Genomic DNA, 23,994 nt, shown 5'->3' with positions numbered 1-23,994 from the left:
AGGGAGGTACCCATCCTGTGAGCTCAATGGCTAGGGTATCAATTACTATCGGATCGTCCGTGACCGCCCCATATATGGAACATAAAGTGAAGCTGCTATGGCCATATCTACATTCTAAGATTGCCCATCTTCCACCAGCATCAGCCTTTTGCCGAGTAAATTGTAATTTGCTGGTCCGGTCTAAAATCGCCACTCCTTTAGTTCTAGCTTCTTGTTTGGACCAAACAATTGCCTTTACGCCCAGTGAGCCAAAAATCCCGGAGTTTTTATATTCTATGTGCGTTTCTTGCAGGCAGAAAATATCTGCCTTAAAGGTTTTCAATTCTTCAGCAACTCTCCTTCTTTTATGAGGATCGTTCAGACCACATGTATTAATTGATGCAATTCTGAATCTAACCATACCACCTTTTTTTTTTTTTATAATTTCGGATCTCTTTTTTTTGGGGTCACTCAAATTTCCATATCTAGCTACACCATCCCTTAGGTTTCCTTTCCTTCCTTTTCCATTTCTTTCCCCGATATCTCTCGTCTCCATTAACTGTTCCCTTTCCACATTTTTCCCCAGTTTTACCAATATGGATCCTCCCTCCACCCTTCTTACTTTCCCTTTCCCCATCCCCTTCCCTTTCCCCTCTCCTTTTCCCTCCCCCCAGGCCAGTCGCCCCCTACCCCTACCCCTGCTCCCCCCCCCCCCACTGACACTGGCCCCCCATTCTGTAGAGCAATCAGACCCCTAATGGCCTGAATGTTGATGTCGTGCGTATGTCAGCCTGTCCCAGCCCACCGGTACCCCAAGCGCCTATGTCTTCCCTATTTCCCCCCCCCTTTATACTCTATACACTTACCCCCGTCAGATATTCTTTTGCTTTGATTTCTGACGTGAAAACTCTTATTTTCCCACTCATTATAGTTTTTAGCCTAGCGGGAGCCAGCAGATAGGCCTCACCTCCTTTCTCAAAAAATGGCTTGATAAGCTGCCGCAGCCGCCATCTCCGCTCAACTGTAGCATGGCAGAAATCTGGGCGGGTAAAAAATGTAACCCCATTATAAGTACGCGGATTTCTGGGAGGGGTTTTATCAGCAATTTCTTGACGTACCAGATAGCTCCCTAGATATACCAGGACCGCTCTTGGGTATTTAGCGTCTGCCCGTTGGCTACCCTCCCGTGTATTTAGCGGGAACCTGTGAGCCCTCTGTACCTCATTGTCCCAGTCCCGATTCCCTAATTCTGGAAAAGCCCCGCGCAGAAGAGTAACCATGTATGCCTGCATATTGTCCCCTTCTAGTCCTTCTGGTATACCCAGAAAACGAAGATTGTTCCTTCTTTGTCTGTTTTCCAAATCTTCTAGCTTCCACATCACATCCGTTAGCTGTCCATCTCGGGTGGCATTCTGTTCTTTGAGAGTGTCCATGTCATCCTCGACTGCCACTATCCGATCTTCCATGGAGCATAGCTTCGCTTCGATTTCCTTGCAAGATTTAGCTACCTTGCGGACTGATCCTTGCAGTCTCTTTGTGGCAACCCTTGCCCGATAGCTATCGATCCGCGTCTCCGTTTGAAGCTCTTTGATTGAGCTATAAATTGACTGCAGGATCCCCACATCGGTGCCTATCTCATAGTTTCTACCAGTGGTACCTATCTCTCCGGCTGCAGGTCCTGGATCACTTCCATTTTTATCTTTAGCGGAGCTTTGGTTGCCACCTGTAGAAGTGTCAGCCAAGTTAATCCCTGTATAGTCCCACCTTAAAGACCTACCATTCCTAGATGCCATACTTTCAGAGCCCTCTTGTAAACCAGAGCGTGATTTAACAGATTTCCTTTGGCGAGCCTTACGTACTGTGCACTCCCCACTTGCAGATTTGTTGCCTGTTTCAGATATCTCGCTCTCATCAGTTTCACTAAAACTACAATCAGCGCTACCAGGGTCGGACTCCTCTGTCAAGGAATAAAACTTATCACTACTTTCTCTGCCCCAGTCGATTAGTTGGAGATTTTTCCCCTCCCCCATAATTTGGTCCCGTATCTTAGGACTGCCGGGAGGATTGGCAGGTTCATTCTCCTCTGCTGTGTATCCTGATAGGCCGCCAGGTTTCCCCTTATTTTGGAGGTCCGCCTGTTCGCATTGCTCCACCTGTTGGGTTTGTAACTGCCCATTTTCGCAAAGACTGAGCACTTTTCTAGTTGCTTCCCGACTGATATCTTGATTTTCTGACATGTTTGCTGTAGGATTATCACCGTGGTCTGGGTTTCTAGTACTTGAGTCTAGTGAAGAGGATCCTTTTACTAGACAGTCAGTTTCAGAGGAAGAGGTTGCCATGACAACAGAGGTTCTTTGCATCCCTCCAGCCAGAAAGTCAGTTATAGTAGATTGGTTTTTACCTTTCACTTTGTCCTCCAGCAGGGGGGTAGTACTATCACTTGCCTTAGTACTCATCTTTGCGTCTGTCATCTGTCCTAAGATAGAGGCATTCTCCCCACCCGCTTTTCCGGTTGTAGACGCTAGACGTTTATTAGAGCCCAGTGGTTCTCCTTTTCCTCTGCCAGAGCGCACAGTCTTGGCACCTTCGTTTTTATCTCCCAGATGCCGATTAGCTTTAGGTGCCATGTTTATTATAATGGCCTGAGATAGTGATCTAATGGCTCTCGTTATGCCCACTGCTGCCACAAGTACCTCTATTATTGTTTGCTTAATCACGCTCCTTAATGACCGTGCAGGAGTAGGCATATGCCATAGTGCATTTCTGTATGTGGCTATGAGCATTTGACGCTTCCTAAGATACTACACCTTCCTTCCTAGGAAGATAGAGTCTTTTTCTACCCCCTGTTCCGAATTGTTTCTCCTCTCTCTTCCTACCGCACCTTCTATTTTTTTGTTGTAACAAAAGTGACAGCCCAAACTCATGTAGGATGCGCGGAGAGCTATCAGGAAATATTGATATCCTAAGGGGAATCCTCTTTATGATTACATCCGTATTGCGCAGTTATTACTGCGGAACATAGTGTATAGAGCGTCAATCCATGCGGCTGTAGCTAGCTAACTTTATAGTTACTGCGGCTTAGCGCAGACTTCTAAGGTATCCAGACGTAGTACAAAAGTCATGTATAGACACACTGCAAAGAACTATCGGTCTGTGCTTTCCCCCATTAGCAGTAAGCAAGTCATATCACGTTGCTACTTCATTTTAATCATTATTGGTCCTGGCCGGCTATAGAGTTCAATGATACTCGCCCTTCATCCGGATTAAACCACTTCAAAATAATGCGGCCACCATCTGCTAGATGCCTCTGCTGCTACTGCCAATCTCGCCTTTTTAAAGCCAATAAGACCCTCTTTTCATTTCGGGGGGTTTTAATCTGGATATGATGCCTGCATTTTTAGCCCCAGGTCCCTCAACTCCTTAATTCCCGGATAAGAAGTCCGAGTAAATCTTATTTCCTAGCTTCCTGTACAGCCACAAGGGCTACAGTTCGCTAAATCAGGATAGCGTCCTTGTGCCAAGCAAACAAAGTTTTTCTTTTTTTTTCCCTTGCAGTTATTAATAGTTGATTGTAAAGCCTCCTCCTCCCCCTTACCCCAAAGTTACCGCTCTTTGCTGCGAGGGGGTCCTTGTTGTGGTTGGGCCGCTGTCCTCCAGCCGCGGTGGCTGCCGCGCCTCGCGATCCCGCGAGGAACACAAAATCCGCTTCTGAAGCACAAAGCCTACTGAGGCCGTGCGAGAAAGGGCGGCAGCGGCTCAATACGAGCGCGGCCAAGAGCGGCCGGTGCAGCGGCCGGTACTGTGACCGTGCGGCGTCTCCGCGGTCGATTTCCTCCTCGCGCTGACTGCCGTCGCCGTGGCGCTTGGTTCCGGTGGGTGTGGCTAATGGGCCTCGCTACGCCGACACCATGTTGCCCTCTCGCAAAAGTCCTTATTTTTTGTTCATTTATCATTCACATTTGCTTCTTGTTATTTCAAATATACTTATTGAGTACTACAATCTATGTTATTGCTATAAATCTTTCTTTGGTCAAGATAATTTGGTATGATAATTTTAATGGCTATGCACCTTGAAGCATTGTGGTGGAATGCCAAGGGGCTTGGGACACCCATTAACAGAAAAAGAGTTCTTACACACTTAGCAAAATCCAGGCCTCGTGTAGTTCTTTTAGAAGAGATCCATTAACCCTTATAAGAAACTATGAAACTTATAAATGGATGTTTGAGTAATGTTGGACCCAGCCCTCTCTGCAGGTCACCTCCGGTCTTTTTGCCTTCACCCCTCCTGTTTTCTAAACATAATTTGAATGGTGTTTAGGACTCTGCACACTTTACCACTGCTAACCACGGCTAAATTACTTTTGCTATCACCTTTAAACATGCTAAATATGTCTTATACCCAATAGGGATATTTAATTACAGATCTCTAGTTGAGTGGCACTACAGGTACCCAGGGCCTGTAAATAAATACTATTAGTGGCCCTACAGCACGTATTGTGCCACCCACTTAAGTGGCCTTTTTAAACATGCTTTGGGCTTGCCATTGCAGTTTGTGCATGCAATTAAAACTGCTATTTCAGCCTGGCAAAATAAACTTTTTGTCACACCTAAACGTCCCTTTCAATACAAATAAATCACCTTTGTGGTCGGCCCCAAACAGCCCATAGGACAGGGTGCCCTATGTTAAAAGAAATTGGATATGTACTTTTAAGTTTCACATGTCCTGGTTGTAAATATCTCTCAAATTCATTTTTCACTATTGCAAGGCATTCCTCTCCCATAGGGACAACATTGAGTTACCTTATTACATTTAAGAAGTGATTGGAAACAGGTAGGAACAAGATTTTGGTGACTGTGGAATTGTAGTGTAACACACTCTTTAATGCTAAAGTCAGACTTTAAGTCACAAATCTGAAAATGCCAATTTTAGAAAGTTGGCACTTTCTTGCTGTAGCCACTTGGTATCTGCAGTTTGTTCTTGGATCACATGACCAGGTATAGTAGGTGTTGGACTTTTGGCCATACGCATGGTCATCCCTAGTCTTTTTGCCTCCTTCCTCCTGGTTTTTCTGACCTCTCGCTGTTGGCTCTAGGACTCTGAGCACTTTATCACTGCTGACCAGTGCTAAAGTGCAGGTGCTCTCCCATCTAAAGTTGGTATGATTGGCTTATACCTAATTGGCATATTTAATTTACCTATAAGTCCCCTGTACAGTGGTATCTCTATACCCAGGGCCTGTAAATTAAATACTACTAGTGGGCCTGCAGCGCTGCTTGCGCCACCCACTGAAGTAGACTTTCAAACCTGTCTCAGGCCTGCTAGCGCAGGCCCTGTGTGCGCAGTTTTCTGCCACAGGGACCTGGCATCTAAATTTACTTGCCAGGCCCAGAACTCCCCTTTTACTACATGTAAGTCACCCCTAAAGTACTCCCTAGCTAGCCCTATGGGTAGGGTGCCATGTATGTAGAAAGGCAGGACATGTGCCATATTGCATGGCCTGTCCTGGTAGTGACAAACAGCCTAACTTGGTGTCTCACTGCTGTGAGTGCTGCCTTCTCATAGGATTGCATTAGAAATGCCCTGCTTTATGTGTAAAGGGTATTGTCTGATTTGTGAGGGGTGGCGTAGGCGTGTTTGGTATGGTTATGATGGTGATAATAAATACTGCTTACTGGTGTGGGTGTATTTTTTATTACTATCACAGAAATGCCACTTCTAGAAAGTGCGCATTTATCTGTGCTTATAATTCTGGTGTTTTGCAGCTTGACTCCAATCCACGTCTGGGCAGAGTGACAGTTGGGGCTTTGTGCATACTTTTCAGACAGCCTGTACACAGGGAGGGTGGAGGTGTCACCAAGGTGCATCTGCATGCTGAATAGTCTTCCTGGGCTGAGAGAAGGGAGAGGCGGGGCACACCTACATTTGTAAAGGCTGTGCCCTGGCCTCACACAATAGGGTCGTTAACCCCCCACTGATGTTTGGAGCCTGTGCTGAAAGGAGAGAGGGGGCACTCCCAGAACCAGTTGTAACTGGCTGGAACATCCTCTCCCTATCATTGTAAAACACTGTAAAAAAGGACTATAAGTACAGGGGAATTTTCCCCACAATTTGAACATTCTTGGAACTTGAAACTGGACACAGGATGCTGATGAATGGACTCACCAGGAAACCGCCATGGACTGCTGCTGCTGTGCTGACCTGTGACCTGCCTGGTCACTAGGAGGAACTGCCACCAACTGCACCCCTTGTGCTGGCCTGTAGCTGGACCCACCAGCCCTGTACCTTTTCCTTGATTATTGTTCCCAGGGGCAGGGTGCTGTGGCCCCTGACCCCTGCAACGATCTTTTCTTTTGCCCAGAGAAATCACCAGGCTTTAAATGGTTCCTAGCGCTTTGAAAAGCGCTTTTCTTTGGCCCAAGGAAGAATCACCGCCGCAGCCCTGGCTGCAGAATTTTCCTAGCGCTGTGAAAAGCGCTCTATTTGGAGCCCCCGGATCACCGCCGCAGCCGGGTTATTTTATTATTTCAGAGCGCGAGGATCGCGCTCAGCTCTGTGGGCCCGGGGCACGAGAAAATCCACAAACAAAGAATCAGAAGGCCCTGCCTGGGGCCGGTTGCAGTCGGAGGACGAGAGGAGAGGAGGACGCCTCTCCCTCCCCTGGAGAAGCCTCGGAAGGCTTCGGTCGCCGGTTGCCATCGGAGGGCGAGAGGAGAGGAGGACGCCTCTCCCTCCCCTGGAGAAGCCTCGGAAGGCTTCGGTCGCCGGTTGCCGTCGGAGGGCGAGAGGAGAGGAGGACGCCTCTCCCTCCCCTGGAGAAGCCTCGGGCGGCTTCAGTTGTCTTGGGAGCGGGCAGCAGCCTCCTCGAAGGCTCGCCGCGCCCCCGGACTCCTCAGGGCCCCTGCGAGGGCCAACCTTTCAGTAAAGGGGTCTCCCTTGGTGAAAGGGCCGACGGAGGCCCCGGGAGACCCCAGGAGTTTGCAGGTCCCCGGAGGGGCCCGTTTCTCAACCGGAGGGGGTGCGTGGCGCCCCCCTCCCCATCTCAAAGGTTTCCCTGACCTGGGCCCCCCCCTCGAGAGGGCCGGTGGAGGCCTAGGGGGCCCCCAGCGTTTACGGTCCCCCGAGGGGCCCATTTTTCTTTAGAGGAGGTGTGTGCTACCCTCCTCGCTCCCCAAATTGTCAGGAGGCCCCCGTTTTGCGCAGAGGAGCGCTGGGGGCCCCATTATTCGTTTTAGGCACTGGAGGTGCCTCGTCATCAAGCCAGGTACTCGTAAATGGACCAATAGAGTTATAATTGGAGTTCTTTCTACAGACTTTACTAATTATAATATATTGCCTACCTGTTCTATGATGCTTTTACATATGTGTGCACATGTTCCTTTTATGGGCATGACTTGCTAATATGTTTGCTTAACTTGCCATAGATTTTCTAATGTTCCTACTATGGGCGTTTTATGATATTCTTATGACAAGTGTTTTAATGTGATAACGTGTTTCCTGACTACTGCTTATGTTGCAGAATACTGAGTAACCTGTGTGTTATGTGTGACTACTGCTAGTTTGCAGAGTAACTAATGTGTAACGTTCTGACAACTGCTAAGGTAGCAGGATAGTACTATTATGTGATGTTGGTCTGATAATTACGTTGTGTACAATACAGTATATTTTCATATAATCTGGTGTTGTGTTTCCTTTGTGGTGGGGATATTGCGTCACATGTGTGTGTGTGTTGTGCAAGTGCTTTACACATCGCCTTCGGGTTAAGCCTGACTGCTCATGCCAAGCTACCAAGGGGGTGAGCAGGGGTTATCTTGGACGTGTAACTCCCTTGCCCTGACTAGAGTGGGTAAGTTCTGCCTGGCTGAGGTGCATACCCTAGCCAACCAGAAACCCCATTTCTAACATTGGTGGCAGCGGTGGGATAGGACTTGCGCTTGCACAAAACCATTGTGACTCATCATTTCACTACAAGGATTGCGTTTAGACCATCACATGTTTGGCTTCTCTTTACTTTCTCTCTTTGGTCATTCTTCCTGTTTTCAGTTCTCACGCTTGGGTATTGTGATTGTCACAGTTGAGTTATTTGTACTTTTTCAAGATGGGGCTTACCTTTGATTTAGAGGACCTGCCGTTTTACACGCAGGGGGAATTAGAGGGGTTCTGTAGAGAGAGAGGGCTGCCTGTAGAAGGGGACCTCAGGAGATCTCTGAATTTTTTTGAAAGGTTTGTGACATTTACCCAGGGAGGGAGTGTGCGTAGGGGGTACCCAGAGGATCCTGAGTGTAGCGAGGGTTCCCAATGGGAGGGCTCCCAGACCTCATCCCTAGAGAGTGGTAGAGAGACTGATCAGGAGGGTGAGAATGACCGGTTGGGGACGCCAGTTGACAGGGAAGGCCCCAGTGATAGGGAGTCCCTTGCTGGGTCCAGTGTAAGAAGCAGGGCTACCTCTCATTCCTTGACGCCTGATGAGCTAAGAGATAGGCGGGAAGAGAGGGACCTGAAGTTGCAGTTAGCGCGCCTAGCTGTTGAGGAGAGAAGGGCTGAGGTAGAGAAGGCCTTAGTACAGGAGAGAATGGCAGAGGCAGAGAGGGCCTTTGCCAGAGAAAGACTCGCTCTAGAGCGCAGTCTGAAGGTTCTGGACTCACCAGCGCTGCAGGTGGAGTCCAGTGGTGGCAGCAATGTACAGTGCTGTAGCAAAGATGTTCCTCACATACCCATAGATCTGGTACCTAGGTTCCAAGAGGGGGGTGACATACGTCAGTGGTTAAAGGAATATGAGAGGGCTCTGGTAGAGCGCAGGATCCCTGAGAAGGATTGGGGAACTGGCCTAGGGAGTTTTATTCCTGAGGAGGGGAGGGATGCCCTACTGACTCTAGAAGAGAGTGACAGGGAGGGGTACTCCGCTGTGAAGAACGCACTGATTGTGAAGTATGGTTTTTCCCCTGCGGAATACAGAAAAAGGTTTAGGGGTGGTAAGAAACTGTCCCACCAGTCTTGGGAGGAGTTTGTGGAGGATTGCTGCATTGCACTAGATGGATGGGTGAAGGGTAGCACAGTAAACAATTTTGAAGGGCTGTTTAATCTGATTCTCAGAGAGCACCTGTTTCGTTGTTATTTTTCAGAGTTACGCCAACACTTGTCAGTGTGTGAGCTCTCTGACCCCAGGGAGCTCGCAAAGGAGGCAGACTTCTGGTTGCGTACCAGAGGGTCTGGTGTGGCATTAGGGGGTGTTCCTAATGAGAGTGGTCTAGGTGTTTCCCAACAAGGTGTGGTGGGAAAGGAATGGAGTGTCCCAGGTAGGTCCCAGTGGACTGGGATGGGTGAGGGACCCCGTGTCCCGTCTCTGAGGAGAGGGAATGGGGCTGGGCTGAGGCCCAAGGTGCCCAAGATCCCGTCCCAGGCCCCTGAAGGTTCCATGAGTGAACGCCAGGAGGTGAGCCTAACCTGTGCCGTAGGGCCAGCTGTTCAGAAGGATCCCAATTTGTCATTAGGACTTAGGCGGGTGGCTGGTGATAGCGTTCCGCCGGTCCTGGTGTCTGGTAGTCTCACTCTACAGCGGAGGAGGCGGAAATCCAGACATAGGGTTGAGAGGGGGCTGCGGGCCCCAGTGGAGAACCTGGAGGGTCAGGGGTCAGCTCTGAGAGCAGAGCCCCCCAGGAATGACCTTGGTGAAACCATTTCTGGGCTGGGGGGAATCCAGATTCTGTCAGATGGGCAGAGGTCAGGAGACCTGCGCCAGCCAGACTCTTGTGTGGCCCTTGGGGAAGGTGTTTCCCTGGTGGGGGGTAGGTGTGCCCCCCAGGAAGTCCTGGTGCGCCAGGCAATGATTCAACCGCATGGTGGTGACTCTGGGTTGGATGATCAGGTTCAGGGGGTAAACTCTGATCTGGTTAGAGGGGCGGTTAGTGTGCTCACCCCCCTGTGTGAAACTTCTGGTGGCTTCTCCCGAGGTGGGGAGACGCAGGACTCTGGAAGTGGGGTTCAGGGAGGGGGAAGCCCGCCCCGGACCCCGGTGCAACCCAAGGGTGTCGTCCCTAGGTTGGCTGGTCAGTCGTCAGGTAGTGATCCTGGGCTGGCGAGAAAGTTGTGCAGGGCTGCTGTACCCAGCACCCTGGCAAGTGTGGATTCTGGTGATACCCCTCCTAGGAGAGGAGGGCGGGATCCTAGAAGGAGGGGGTAGAGGGAAGAGAGCCTCGCCTCTAGCCCCTGTAGAACCTATGGGTGCGGACCCTAGGTTGGTGGATCAGTGGCAGGGTAGAGCCCCTGAACTGATCGGAAATGGAGTGGAGACAGGTTGCTTTGCACCTGGGGCTACCGCCCCACACTCATTATGGTTTCAGAGACCAGAGGCTCCTAGATGGCCTGGGGCCTGGTTCTGGCCATTGGCAGCTAGAGAATCCCAGTGGGTTGGTCTAGGCTGCCTGGGACGCATTGACAGAGAGATCCCAGTGGAGTCAGGAAGGCGTAGAACTGGAACATGCCCCTGCTGTTGTGGGCCTGGGTCCTTGTTCTATCGCCCCAATCAGGAAAGTACATCAAGGTATTGATTGTTCTCCCCTGGATTTTGGCTGGTAGGGGGTTGTGTTGGACTTTTGGCCATACGCATGGTCATCCCTAGTCTTTTTGCCTCCTTCCTCCTGGTTTTTCTGACCTCTCGCTGTTGGCTCTAGGACTCTGAGCACTTTATCACTGCTGACCAGTGCTAAAGTGCAGGTGCTCTCCCATCTAAAGTTGGTATGATTGGCTTATACCTAATTGGCATATTTAATTTACCTATAAGTCCCTTGTACAGTGGTATCTCTATACCCAGGGCCTGTAAATTAAATACTACTAGAGGGCCTGCAGCGCTGCTTGCGCCACCCACTGAAGTAGACTTTCAAACCTGTCTCAGGCCTGCTAGCGCAGGCCCTGTGTGCGCAGTTTTCTGCCACAGGGACCTGGCATCTAAATTTACTTGCCAGGCCCAGAACTCCCCTTTTACTACATGTAAGTCACCCCTAAAGTACGCCCTACCTAGCCCTATGGGTAGGGTGCCATGTATGTAGAAAGGCAGGACATGTGCCATATTGCATGGCCTGTCCTGGTAGTGACAAACAGCCTAACTTGGTGTCTCACTGCTGTGAGTGCTGCCTTCTCATAGGATTGCATTAGAAATGCCCTGCTTTATGTGTAAAGGGTATTGTCTGATTTGTGAGGGGTAGCGTAGGCGTGTTTGGTATGGTTATGATGGTGATAATAAATACTGCTTACTGGTGTGGGTGTATTTTTTATTACTATCACAGAAATGCCACTTCTAGAAAGTGCGCATTTATCTGTGCTTATAATTCTGGTGTTTTGCAGCTTGACTCCAATCCACGTCTGGGCAGAGTGACAGTTGGGGCTTTGTGCATACTTTTCAGACAGCCTGTACACAGGGAGGGTGGAGGTGTCACCAAGGTGCATCTGCATGCTGAATAGTCTTCCTGGGCTGAGAGAAGGGAGAGGCGGGGCACACCTACATTTGTAAAGGCTGTGCCCTGGCCTCACACAATAGGGTCGTTAACCCCCCACTGATGTTTGGAGCCTGTGCTGAAAGGAGAGAGGGGGCACTCCCAGAACCAGTTGTAACTGTCTGGAACCTCCTCTCCCTATCATTGTAAAACACTGTAAAAAAGGACTATAAGTACAGGGGAATTTTCCCCACAATTTGAACATTCTTGGAACTTGAAACTGGACACAGGACGCTGATGAATGGACTCACCAGGAAACCGCCATGGACTGCTGCTGCTGTGCTGACCTGTGACCTGCCTGGTCACTAGGAGGAACTGCCACCAACTGCACCCCTTGTGCTGGCCTGTAGCTGGACCCACCAGCCCTGTACCTTTTCCTTGATTATTGTTCCCAGGGGCAGGGTGCTGTGGCCCCTGACCCCTGCAACAATCTTTTCTTTTGCCCAGAGAAATCACCAGGCTTTAAATGGTTTCTAGCGCTTTGAAAAGCGCTTTTCTTTGGCCCAAGGAAGAATCACCGCCGCAGCCCTGGCTGCAGAATTTTCCTAGCGCTGTGAAAAGCACTCTATTTGGAGCCCCCGGATCACCGCCGCAGCCGGGTTATTTTATTATTTCAGAGCGCGAGGATCGCGCTCAGCTCTGTGCCCCCGGGGCACGAGAAAATCCACAAACAAAGAATCAGGAGCAAACCTGCTCCTAGCGGTGCCCCCGGGGTAGGGATCGCTCCGAGGAGCGCCCCCGGGGCACCAGAAGGCCCTGCCTGGGGCCGGTTGCAGTCGGAGGGCGAGAGGAGAGGAGGACGCCTCTCCCTCCCCTGGAGAAGCCTCGGAAGGCTTCGGTCGCCGGTTGCCGTCGGAGGGCGAGAGGAGAGGAGGACGCCTCTCCCTCCCCTGGAGAAGCCTCGAAAGGCTTCGGTCGCCGGTTGCCGTCGGAGGGCGAGAGGAGAGGAGGACCCCTCTCCCTCCCCTGGAGAAGCCTCGGGCGGCTTCAGTTGTCTTGGGAGCGGGCAGCAGCCTCCTCGAAGGCTCGCCGCGCCCCCGGACTCCTCAGGGCCCCTGCGTGGGCCAACCTTTCAGTAAAGGGGTCTCCCTTGGTGAAAGGGCCGACGGAGGCCCTGGGAGACCCCAGGAGTTTGCGGGTCCCCGGAGGGGCCCGTTTCTCAACCGGAGGGGGTGCGTGGCGCCCCCCTCCCCACCTCAAAGGTTTCCCTGACCTGGGCCCCCCCCCTCGAGAAGGCCGGTGGAGGCCTAGGGGGGCCCCCAGCGTTTACGGTCCCCCGAGGGGCCCGTTTTTCTTTAGAGGAGGTGTGTGCTACCCTCCTCGCTCCCCAAATTGTCAGGAGGCCCCCGTTTTGCGCAGAGGAGCGCCGGGGGCCCCATTATTCGTTTTAGGCACTGGAGGTGCCTCGTCATCAAGCCAGGTACTCGTAAATGGACCCATAGAGTTATAATTGGAGTTCTTTCTACAGACTTTACTAATTATAATATATTGCCTACCTGTTCTATGATGCTTTTACATATGTGTGCACATGTTCCTTTTATGGGCATGACTTGCTAATATGTTTGCTTAACTTGCCATAGATTTTCTAATGTTCCTACTATGGGCGTTTTATGATATTCTTATGACAAGTGTTTTAATGTGATAACGTGTTTCCTGACTACTGCTTATGTTGCAGAATACTGAGTAACCTGTGTGTTATGTGTGACTACTGCTAGTTTGCAGAGTAACTAATGTGTAACGTTCTGACAACTGCTAAGGTAGCAGGATAGTACTATTATGTGATGTTGGTCTGATAATTACGTTGTGTACAATACAGTATATTTTCATATAATCTGGTGTTGTGTTTCCTTTGTGGTGGGGATATTGCGTCACATGTGTGTGTGTGTTGTGCAAGCGCTTTACACATCGCCTCCGGGTTAAGCCTGACTGCTCGTGCCAAGCTACCAAGGGGGTGAGCAGGGGTTATCTTGGACGTGTAACTCCCTTGCCCTGACTAGAGTGGGTAAGTTCTGCCTGGCTGAGGTGCATACCCTAGCCAACCAGAAACCCCATTTCTAACAGTAGGCAGTTGGTCTTTGTGCATTCCTCCCAGAAAGCCACATAATAGAGGGTCTGGGTACTGGCAGAATGGCCAATCCTAGCTTGATGAGGAGGCAAAGCTGTCTCCTGTCACACTTGCAATTCAGGCACTGTCTCAGCTCATGCACAAAAAAGTTCACACTTGCCTATTTCACCTGCAGACAGACTGTGGCCAGGACACAAAGGCAGGAAATTGCAGACATTTCTGTATGGGGAAGACTCCAGACGTTTCCTCCATTTTAAAGTGTGCACCAGATATATAAAACAGGGCCCTCAGACCTACTCTCCAGTACACTCTTGGACCTGTGGATACCAAAGAAGAAGGACTGCCCAGCTGGCCTGCTGCACTGACTTGCCTGGTCCTGCAACTGGCCCTGTCTGAGGTATACCCTGCTATCTGAGAAGAAAGACTGAACCTGCACCCTTCATCCCAGGTTGATCCTTGGAGTCACTGCGCCCTTCATCCAGGCTGAAGTGACTCCAAGGGTCAGATGATTGACCTCCTGTTCTGAGCTACAGAGACGCAGACAAGCTCCAGAGGCCTTTCTACAACTGCCTAGCTGACCTGCTGCCCTGGACCTCCCTGGGCGAACAGCTGAACCTGCCTGAGCCCTGCCTGCCCCTGCTGGAGGGAGCGGCTTGTCCCCAAGAGGTGCCTTCCAGGTCCTGGATCCTTGGTGTGGCATCAGTTGAGCTGCTCCCTAAATGAAAAATAGAAATCCTGAAGTTTGGGGCTTTTCGCGTATGTGAACGGGTCTGCTCATGCCAAGTTCTTCCTGCTTCTGATTACTGCCAATGCAAACTCCCTGTGAACCCAACTTTACAGTGATTGCCAGTGACAACCGGCAATGCAAGATCTGTACTTCATGCTATAGCATTGACAGCCTGTGGTGACTTCCAACATGAAGCTCCAGCAGCGACTGTCCATGAAGCACAACAGGGTCTTCATGCTACAGTGATGACCATCCACAATGCTCAGCCATTGCCTCTAAGTTTAGACTGACTGCTTGTGTGCCAAGCTAGACTAGGCACAGGTTAATTTAGTGATTTTTGTTGTTCACCCTGACAAGGATTGTGGCTGTTGCTTGAGAAGAAATTTCCACATGTAATGTAACAACTAGGTAATATTTCAGTAATTTAGGAAGAATGTGATAATGGAGGAAGTGGAGTTTAGTTCATTTAATTATTATTAAAATACTTATGACAGTGCTAAATGGCTATGGCCTCACTAGATCTGGTAATGAAGTCTGGCATACTTTTACAAAAATGTTAATTAAATATTCAGGTGAATATTTGATCTTTGAGGAAGAGTGCTATCAATTACTATATTCCTTTTTTGGGAACTATAAGAATAGAAATATCCCACAAAACATAGCAATTCAAGATGTCTGAGGCTCAAAGAGGTCTTGTAGATACATTGGGAATATGTAATCTAGATATTAGCAAATATATTATTTTCTCCAGTTCAGAATTCTCAACCTAGGATTCATTATATTTTCCGAAGTAGAAAATTAACAGTCTTTCATTTATGCTGAAATTGGAGCTCTTATGATATTAGACCATGCCTGTTATTACTACTTCGGAATTTAATGTTGCATCAAAGAGGGGTGGCAGATGGAGATTTAATACAGCTCTTTCGAAAGATGCTAAAAAATGCTACCTTTGTCAACACATTTGTAGGTTTTACAGAACTTTTTTTCTTTTATATACCACTCAATATGTATCATTTCCAATCATATGGGATGTGGTTAAGGCTTCAGCCAGAGACTTCATTATTAAATATGTATTGAAAAAGAAAAAAAGTGCAAAGAACCAAATTACAAAGAAAATTAGGACATTAGAACATTCTGATCACACCAAATCACTGGCATTTTCAAAAAGCTATTTGAGGTAAAAATTTGAATTCAAATAAAATTCGACAGACCTTACCTCCTCCTGTTTGTGAAAAGATGATGCTAAAAATTACAGAACACTGAAAAGATCTGGAAAAATATTAGCAAACTATTTAAAAACAGAAAGGACACACATTAAATAAATCTATATGTATCAATTATATTTAATAATTATGATTTTCTTACTTATCAAGACTCAGATACTTTAAATGCATTTAATCAGTAATATAAAGAATGATATACTTCTGAAACGTTTCCTCATTAAAGTGTATAATGGAATAATTAGCAGAAATTAATATAGAATTCCGAGTGAATATTGACATATCAGAGCAGAGGCAATGTGGACCCACCTCCTCTGTGCCCTGCCTTTCCTCTAGTAGAGATAGGATCACATTATCAGAAATCGATTGAGCTAATGGAGGAGGTCCTGGTTGGTTGAAGATCTGGTCTGCGTGGTCATCCTAATTTGCTGCTCTGTTGTCAAACCTTGTGTGGAGAAGGGACACTAGTTATGAAGGTCCAGCCCCAATGTTCTATGTCCACCCCCTTACTCCAATTCTTCCACCTTATGTTTTGTGTAAGGTATTAAAGGGCTCAATACCTGTGATGTAACAGGAGCCGCAATGCTGCTATTATGGAATATGATAACTTTTCTGACCCACACTTCAGTAGTGCCGCAATGTTGTGTTGAAACCCTTGAGGCCACTATGAAACATAAGAACAAGGTATCAGCATTGTTATTCAGTTTTGATCATACCATGACCATAGCACATCAATATGACTTTGCTACATTACACTATCTTTTACTTACAATCATTTGTTGTCTGCAATGCACTTCAATGATTTTAACAGTATTTCTTCACACCATCATCCCTCGTTTGTTAATATGCAGCTATCTATGAAGTTGTGACGTGCCAAACTCAAATTCCTTTGATGTCCAAAACCACTCATACAAGTTCTAACTGTTCTATAGTCTGTGTTAAATAACAAGATTCCTCCTTATATCTTTTTGATCCTGGGCGTTGGTAAGCACTTACTTAAAAATGTTTCCTTTCTTTTCCAGGTGCTGCCAGTGGATGCGGCGTGCTGAAGCTGAAGACTCTCTGAAGTTTGAGGAGGAAATGTGAGAACTGCAGGTAGTTCTATCTTCGAGGCATGGTTGTGCTTCTGCTGTTGCAAGAGAGAGAGCACCTGACTCACCAGATGACTCGAGTCAAGCTTGAGCATAGCTTAAATACAGTGGCCACGCCCAAGATGGCCACTGAAATTTAACAAACTCTCACAAGAGTTTGGTAAATCCTGCAGTATTGATACCATGTAAGTTTTTATTATTGGAACTCTTGTGGGAACAAATACTGCTATTGCACAGAGTCACTGTCATGTATAACATACATACAAAAACATGTAGTGAACAAATGCTGGGGGTCTGAGGTAACAGTGCCGGGGGGGGTAAGATATCACTATTAGAAAGAGAGGGGTGTATGAAAGAGCACAGAGCACATATAGTGTGCCGGCGGGCTGAGATATCACTATAATAATTCAGAGCTGAGAGGTGTAAGGGGTGTATAGAGGTGCACATATAGAATGCTGTGAGTGCTAAAGGATGATCAACCTGAGTGTTACATGGGGAACCAAATGATAATCAACCCTCACACTGGGAATTCCTAACAATTCCTTAGCAATAATCACATAAGATGCTGGAAAAGCTTTTGACAGGATAGATTGTATTTTATTTTTCTTACTTTAGATTGGTTTGGTTTTGGTCCAGGAATTATCAGTTCTATTTTTATACTCTAGGTTTGACTGAAAGCATGGGATTTTGCTAATGGATCTGCATCTAGTCTGTTTCCCTTAGAGAGAGTAGTGAGACATGGTTGTCCCCTTTCACCTTTATCGCTTATTTTAGCATTATAACCTTTAGATCCAGATTTCTGCACAACAAGGAGATTCTAGGCTTTGCGCACAAGAATTTATATCCTGCTCTGTCAGTATATGATGATGATTTATTTATATATGTGTCAAAACCACAATACCATGTTTTCTTGAGGAAGTGCATTCTTTATCCATAGTTTCAAGATATAAATGTAATAATGATTATTTTACCATTTTACACGTTCTGTTTAGGATGTATGTTTTGTGGTTCTAATTTTGTTTGAAATCCTAATAAAATAAAATATTTAGGGTTATAGTTCACATCTGTTCAAAATACTGTTAGAACAAATACAACTGAATTGATAAAAGAAAAGTACAGATTTAAGTAATCCTCAGTTCTTTTCCTTGTTAGGCACTTTAGATTGTATCAAAAGTATGTTAATTGCTGTTGTTTTATAGATATTGACCATGTTAACTATTAACCTTCCATCCTCCTTTTTCAGAAAATAGGTGAAATAGTATCCCATTTCCTGTGGAATCAAAAAATTCTTGATTTCTGGTTTAAGTTGAAAATGCCAAAATGAGGACTTGAATTTCCTGATTTTCATTCATATTCTAGTGTTTTTACATAAAGGCAATCAATAACTGAAGATAAACCTTTTTGTCTCTTTTGGGAAATTTGGAAAAGCTTGTGTTACCCATCCTCTATTATGAAACATCTATATTTTGCCACAAGCCAGCTTCCATGGCATCACCTATTCTTAGCAATACATGTACATTTTTGCAAGTATTATTTTTTCAAAGGATTTAAGGGAAGACAGATTTTTTTAAGTTCAGTATAAAAATCCTACAACCAATTTCTAAAGATAGAGAAAAGTTTAACAATGAGAAATTATTCCAAAATGATTAAAATCCAATTAGGGAAACAGGATATTTTTTTGAGTTTAAAGGCACAAACTGGATGTCACAGTTCATGGTTTGTCAGGACTTAGACAGGGTTTCAGGATGATTGTGATTGAGTAGAAGTCGGATGCACCAAGTGGGCTGTCCCTATCTCAATGTCTAATACCTGACTGAGGGCCCTATTATTATTTGGATGGTCTGACCGCCAGACTTCCAATATGATGGTGGGGAGGTGTCGGCAAAGCCGGCAGCCTCACCACCGCCGTAGTATGAACTCCCCACCGATTGGCTTGCAGAAAAGAACCGAGGCAGCATTGGCCTCGGCTCTCAGGAAGCCGATGCCAATGCCATTGCACAGACTGTGCCCCCAGCACCCTCGGAATGGGCACTGTCTGCCCATTCCAAGGGTGCTGAAAGGGGGGCCCCTGGAATGCTCATGCCTAGGGAAGTGCAGGGACACCGTGGCCCCATCCCTGCCTTTCCACTGGCCTTTCCATGGTGCGGTCCCTGCCATGGAAAGGCCAGTGGAAAGGCAGATTGTAATCAGCATGGCGGTGCCGAACTCAGCACCGCCATTGCTGATCAGGACTTGCACTGCTGCCAACCTGTCTGGATCTCTGATTCTGGCAGCGGTGGTGGTGTGCTGGTGGTCCGACTGCCAACATCGTAATGTGGAAGTCGGACTGCCATCTGACTTCATCAGTTAATTGGAATTTTAATAAACATTAAAAATAGTGGTTGAATCATTATGGTTGCTTGGCTAAACCAAAGAAAACAGAATAATTACTTTTTCTTAACTATTTTTGAATTAGAAACAGCTAGAGCCCCTCCCAGCAAAAATAGCTTTTGGTACTAGACACTGAAGGTACATGCCAATTGATGGCTTGCTTAGTTATTAAGCTCTTGCACATACCATTTTAAATGCTTAGCACAATATGTTGTGAGCTATTAGGCCAATTTATGAGTGTATTATTTAATATTTGAAAGTAGGGTTTTTCTTATCAGAATGGCTATTTTGACAAGTGTGCCTACACGTTTAAGATCTCCAACAGTCATGCCACACAGGTAGGCCTGAAGCCATGTTTTCTTTGTCAACCTAGTGGATGGCAAAACATGTGATGCTGTCCACAAGCGACATCTAATTTTTCCATGTAATTGGTGCATTTTAATGAACTATGGTCTTACTGGAAAGTTATATATTCCTATTAGGGATTAGCCAATGTTAAACAGTTACAGAAGTCACTACCCATACAATAGGCACTGGCCAGCAGAGCCCCAATGTGCAGAGGTCAAAAACTAGCTCTATCACGCACCAAAAAAGGGGGGTGATGACATAAAAAGAAGATTTTTCAACATGTATTATGCATACTTACATTCAGATGACATTTGGTAGGTAGGCCCTCTCTGGAAGAGTGTCAAGGAAGGCCTAACTATGGGGATAATTGAAAAAAGCTAACAATCCACTTCATATAAATTAGAGTAGCTAACTTCTCCCTCAGTGGATCTGCCATAATTAGTGGCAGGCTGTGTTGGAGTCTTTTGTGATGCTACCCCTTGCATGAACTGTGCACCCAACATATATGTAACATACATGTAAGGTTGAACATATCTGCACACATCTGCATGATAAGTGAAAACCTTGCATTTTACCTTTAAATTGTATTAACCTACATGCATCTTGATTGAACCTTAAGGCACTTTTGCATTGCATATTTTACACATACATGTAGGGGACAATTCCTCAACACTTTGCACTGATGCAATGTCAAGTGCTGCAAATTAGTGTAAAGTATTGATGAAGTGTTGACATGTTTTCGGGCTGGAAAGTTGTTGTATAACTCATATAGTACTTGGTGTAACTTTGTCTTTCTTTATGTTGGGGGACATCCGATGGGTGGTACAAGGGTGCTTCCACACAACCTCCGATGGTTCTTGACATTGCCCTACCTACTAAAATTGATACACAGGGCTTGAGGCCAAAAAACATTGCCTCCTTGAGGCAGATGTTAAATAGGAGAAATGTCTTAATTTTTACTAACTTTGGCAAATTGCATGGGTTCTGCACTTTATAGCACATATCCAATGTGTGAACATGTTTAAAGTGAGTTTAAGCATAGTATTTTGTACTGGGTGCTTTGCAATTTGTGTGCTGGTGAAAATTCTATCAACACAATGTCCTAGTAGATATGCTTCTGCAATGCTCTCTTCCCATAGTGCAGAGCAGCACCACAACGTTGGTTGCTTTGCTGAGTTGTGCTACATTTTAATAAATCTGCCCCAAAATCTTATGCTTTTGTAAATCAGCTTCATGCATATCTGTGTGTGCACAAAGTGTTGTACTGCATGTTCTGTTGCTCAGTATGAACAGCATGAAGAGGAATACTATGAAATGTCTCGTTGATGCTTATTGAGATGTTTTCTTAAGGGGACACATATTTCCAAGAATGAGGAAATTTGCAGGTGTAAATGATGTTCCTGCTAGTCACAAATAGCAAAAGATGTGGTTATTTAGTAAGTTTGCAATATGCACCTGAGTTGCACCTTCCAGAAAGAATAATTATGTTCAGTTTACACATGGGATCCACAACCCGCAATTATCGCATTTTACACTTGTGATTTGTGGCAAGTTAACCATCCTCAAACTGTGAGGATAACCTTCAGCCTTCAGAGCAATTTGCACTTTGTTTTTAATCCTCTTTTAGACGGGATTACCTTCCAATTTTTGACCAATACCACAGAAATTAATTTTAAGGCCAGGATATTTTTAGCTAAAAAGTGGCACTCTTGCCTTTCAAATGCGTCACTTGGCGCACAAATGCTCAATTCCATCCAGAATCACCAATAGTGGAATCGTGATTGTTTAGTTATTTCTGTCTATGCAACTGTGTTGTTTGAGCACGAAAACTGTGGCATGCAACGCCTGGGTCAAACTGTTCTCTCTCCAATAACAAATACCCCGTCAAGATGAGTCCATGCGTTAAACGCTCCCCCCTGACATCCGGCCGATGCTCACCCCATGAGTTTGAATTTTGCAAATACCTCTAGGTAGGTAACTTGTGTGATAGAAGAACATCTTGGAGAGCTTACAGCCTGCCAACAGGGAGCTGTTTTACATACAGTTCATTTACAAAGAATTTAACTAGTCATGGAAAAGCAGCACAACTAGGGTGTCATGCACTCCCGCTGACATTTCATATGTTAGTTGCATCCGTGATTTTGAAACTGTACCAACCAGTGCTTTAAAAGGGCGGGAACTCTCTGGTATTCAGTACTACTACACTTTTTTATTCTGAAAGGGAGAGTACATTTGGTGAGAGAGTACCAACATCTTTCCAGATCAAACAAGTGCTGTAAAGTGAGTACCTGCATGTCTAGATCTCCATTTGAAGCACTTGTCCCAACAAACCATAGGGCATCTTCAAAGAACACATTACACTGCCAGTGCGCTGTGGCAGATGGAAGAAATACCAAGGTAGAGCTTCAGCCTCAACTTAGGAAAAAATTATGACTTGTTTAATTATTAATCTCTAAAGGAGGGCAAGGCTCTCGTGCTTTCACGCCAATCGCCCAGTGCGTAAATCTTCCGTACACCTGCCGCACTGACGCTCTTGCTAGTGCGTGTCAACCGTCGCCATTTTCATTGTTAAATGGGTCCGATTGTAATGGCCAGGGGGCGGGGCGTTCAAAAGTTTCGTGAGTTGTTTATGTCAACTATGCTCCAGAAATTGCAATGCACTTCGGAACTTAATTGAAAAAGAAACTCGCACAACTAATCTGTGCAGAGGGCGGCTGGAAATAATAAAATATTTCTCCCTGCGGGAGAGCTCCATGAAATTGTATTTCCGCTATCCAGGCTCACGTTTCAGGCAGCCATTACCATCATAACAAGCCCCTGGACCAACTGGCGTGGACATGCAACATTGACCGGCTGATGGGCGCATAATTCCTTTATCTTCATATAGAAAAAAACATAAGCACTCGGGGGAAGAATGGGCCGTCGTTTTTCCACATTCCTCTCCGTCCTGCTTAATAACAAGCCCAGTGTGTAATCAGTCTGCTGCTGGTTTCGGTTTTGATGTCGAGCCAAGAATCATAAAAAAAATCTGGAGCTTGAAATTAAACTGAATTAAGACGTCCTTTTGTCAGAGAGATATGGATAACATAAGAATGGTAAATATCCAACGCTGTGCGTCCTTATCGCGATCTCGCGGTGATTTGTGAGTAAAAGTCTTTATCTCGTGTCAGATTGTGTTGAAAAGGCACGGGTGCACGTTACGTGCACGCGCCTCCTATAAATAAGCACATGAGTGTAGTGACGTGCAAATCTTAGATCAACAAGCCCACCATCGTAATTATAACGCAAAAATATGTTTATTTCTGTGTGTGAATCTTAGTTTTACATCCAGGAGTACCGCGTGAGTCTTTGCCACCAGCAGTTTTTTGTGCTAGAACTTTCCGCAGAGGACGCCGTGCATCCAATGCCGGACTGGCTCTACCGGGCATCAGACGTTTCCCTGGGAGGTTGGAAGGGTGAGGGGTCGCGTTTACACTAGGTGGCTGGTTTTGTAGAAATGTAGCAGTTTTAAAAGCAGGCAGAGTTCCTTGTATATTCAACAGTTTTCAGGAAACAATGAAAGTGCCATGATAGCTCTGGTGATTGATGCATCTGCTGGGGAGAGATCAGTAGTTTTGTCTAGTGGCAGTTCTGACTTATTGAAGGTAGTGCAGAGGGTTAAAATGCCTGCTGCAAAGAACATATACTAAGCAGATCACAGAAGAGTATTTACGTGCATAGCTCATTGGGTTACTGCTTTTGTCAACAGATCCCTTTGTTACTGTGCAGTCCATAAATTACAATAATAATCTAGCACAGTGAGCTAAGAACTGCCAACAAAGAGCTGCATGCAAACTACATGGCACAGGTTAAATAGTTATTTTTTCCCCAGGCTTTCATTATCCTAATTTCGCTAAAAAGTGGTTGTTTGGGTAGAAATACATTAGTATAAGAAAAAGTCAACCCTAACCACTCTTTTATGTTCTGAATCCTGAGTTTATGCTTCACCGGACTAGGCACCCTTAAAAAAATGCCTACCAGTATTGATGACATGTATCCTACACCCAACAGTCCCCTTTATGTTGTGTAACATTTTCTACACACTGATTCACACACATATAATTCATTGTCTCTGTATGTGTGTGTGTGGTGTAAAGTGTTTTGACACCCTACACTGGAAAGAGAGATGCAATAAAACAAATGAAATACATGTGAGAGAGAGACTAAGGAGAGATGAGAGGCACTGTTGCAGGGTGATAGTGAGGGACGTATTGAAGAACCCCAAGAAAGACTGCTGTATCTTCGTACATTCTAAGGTCATCATTTAGTATGTTTAAAAAACTAATACAATTGAATATATAATGAAAAATGTGTTGTAGAATGAACCATTATTGTAATTTTTTCCCAAATCTTCTTGGACAGAGTTCCTCTCCCAAACCCCTTTGTAGTGGTCATTACCTCCTCATCTGCCCCAGTATTTATACTATGAGCTTTAGCCCTCATACAGAACTCTACAAAGTTAATCTCTTCCCCGCCATGGACGTAATGGTTACGTCCGTGGCTGCGAAGCTCAGGCGCCACGGACGTAACTATTACGTCCAGGTACCGGCCCTCGGGGGAAGCGCTAACTGACATCATCAAAGGGTGCCAGACGCGCTGGGGGGGGGGGATTATACAAAAAGAGGCATTGGGGTAAAGGAAAGGGTTTTCCTTCCCCTCAATGTCTCT

General features: G+C 46.2%; 1 long non-coding RNA gene across 1 annotated transcript in view; it reads left to right on the top strand.

Moving 5' to 3' along the window:
* LOC138297232 (uncharacterized) overlaps window positions 1-23,994 on the top strand; it is a 116,526-nt gene that overhangs the window by 31,150 nt on the left and 61,382 nt on the right. Inside the window, exon 2 of the long non-coding RNA XR_011203953.1 lies at window positions 16,501-16,573. This is a non-coding gene — a long non-coding RNA (uncharacterized lncRNA). The remainder of the gene's footprint in view (window positions 1-16,500; window positions 16,574-23,994) is intronic.

This window comes from Pleurodeles waltl, chromosome 5 (assembly GCF_031143425.1).
Source record: "Pleurodeles waltl isolate 20211129_DDA chromosome 5, aPleWal1.hap1.20221129, whole genome shotgun sequence".
NCBI lineage: Eukaryota > Metazoa > Chordata > Amphibia > Caudata > Salamandridae > Pleurodeles > Pleurodeles waltl.
This window is presented reverse-complemented; position numbering and strand designations above follow the sequence as displayed.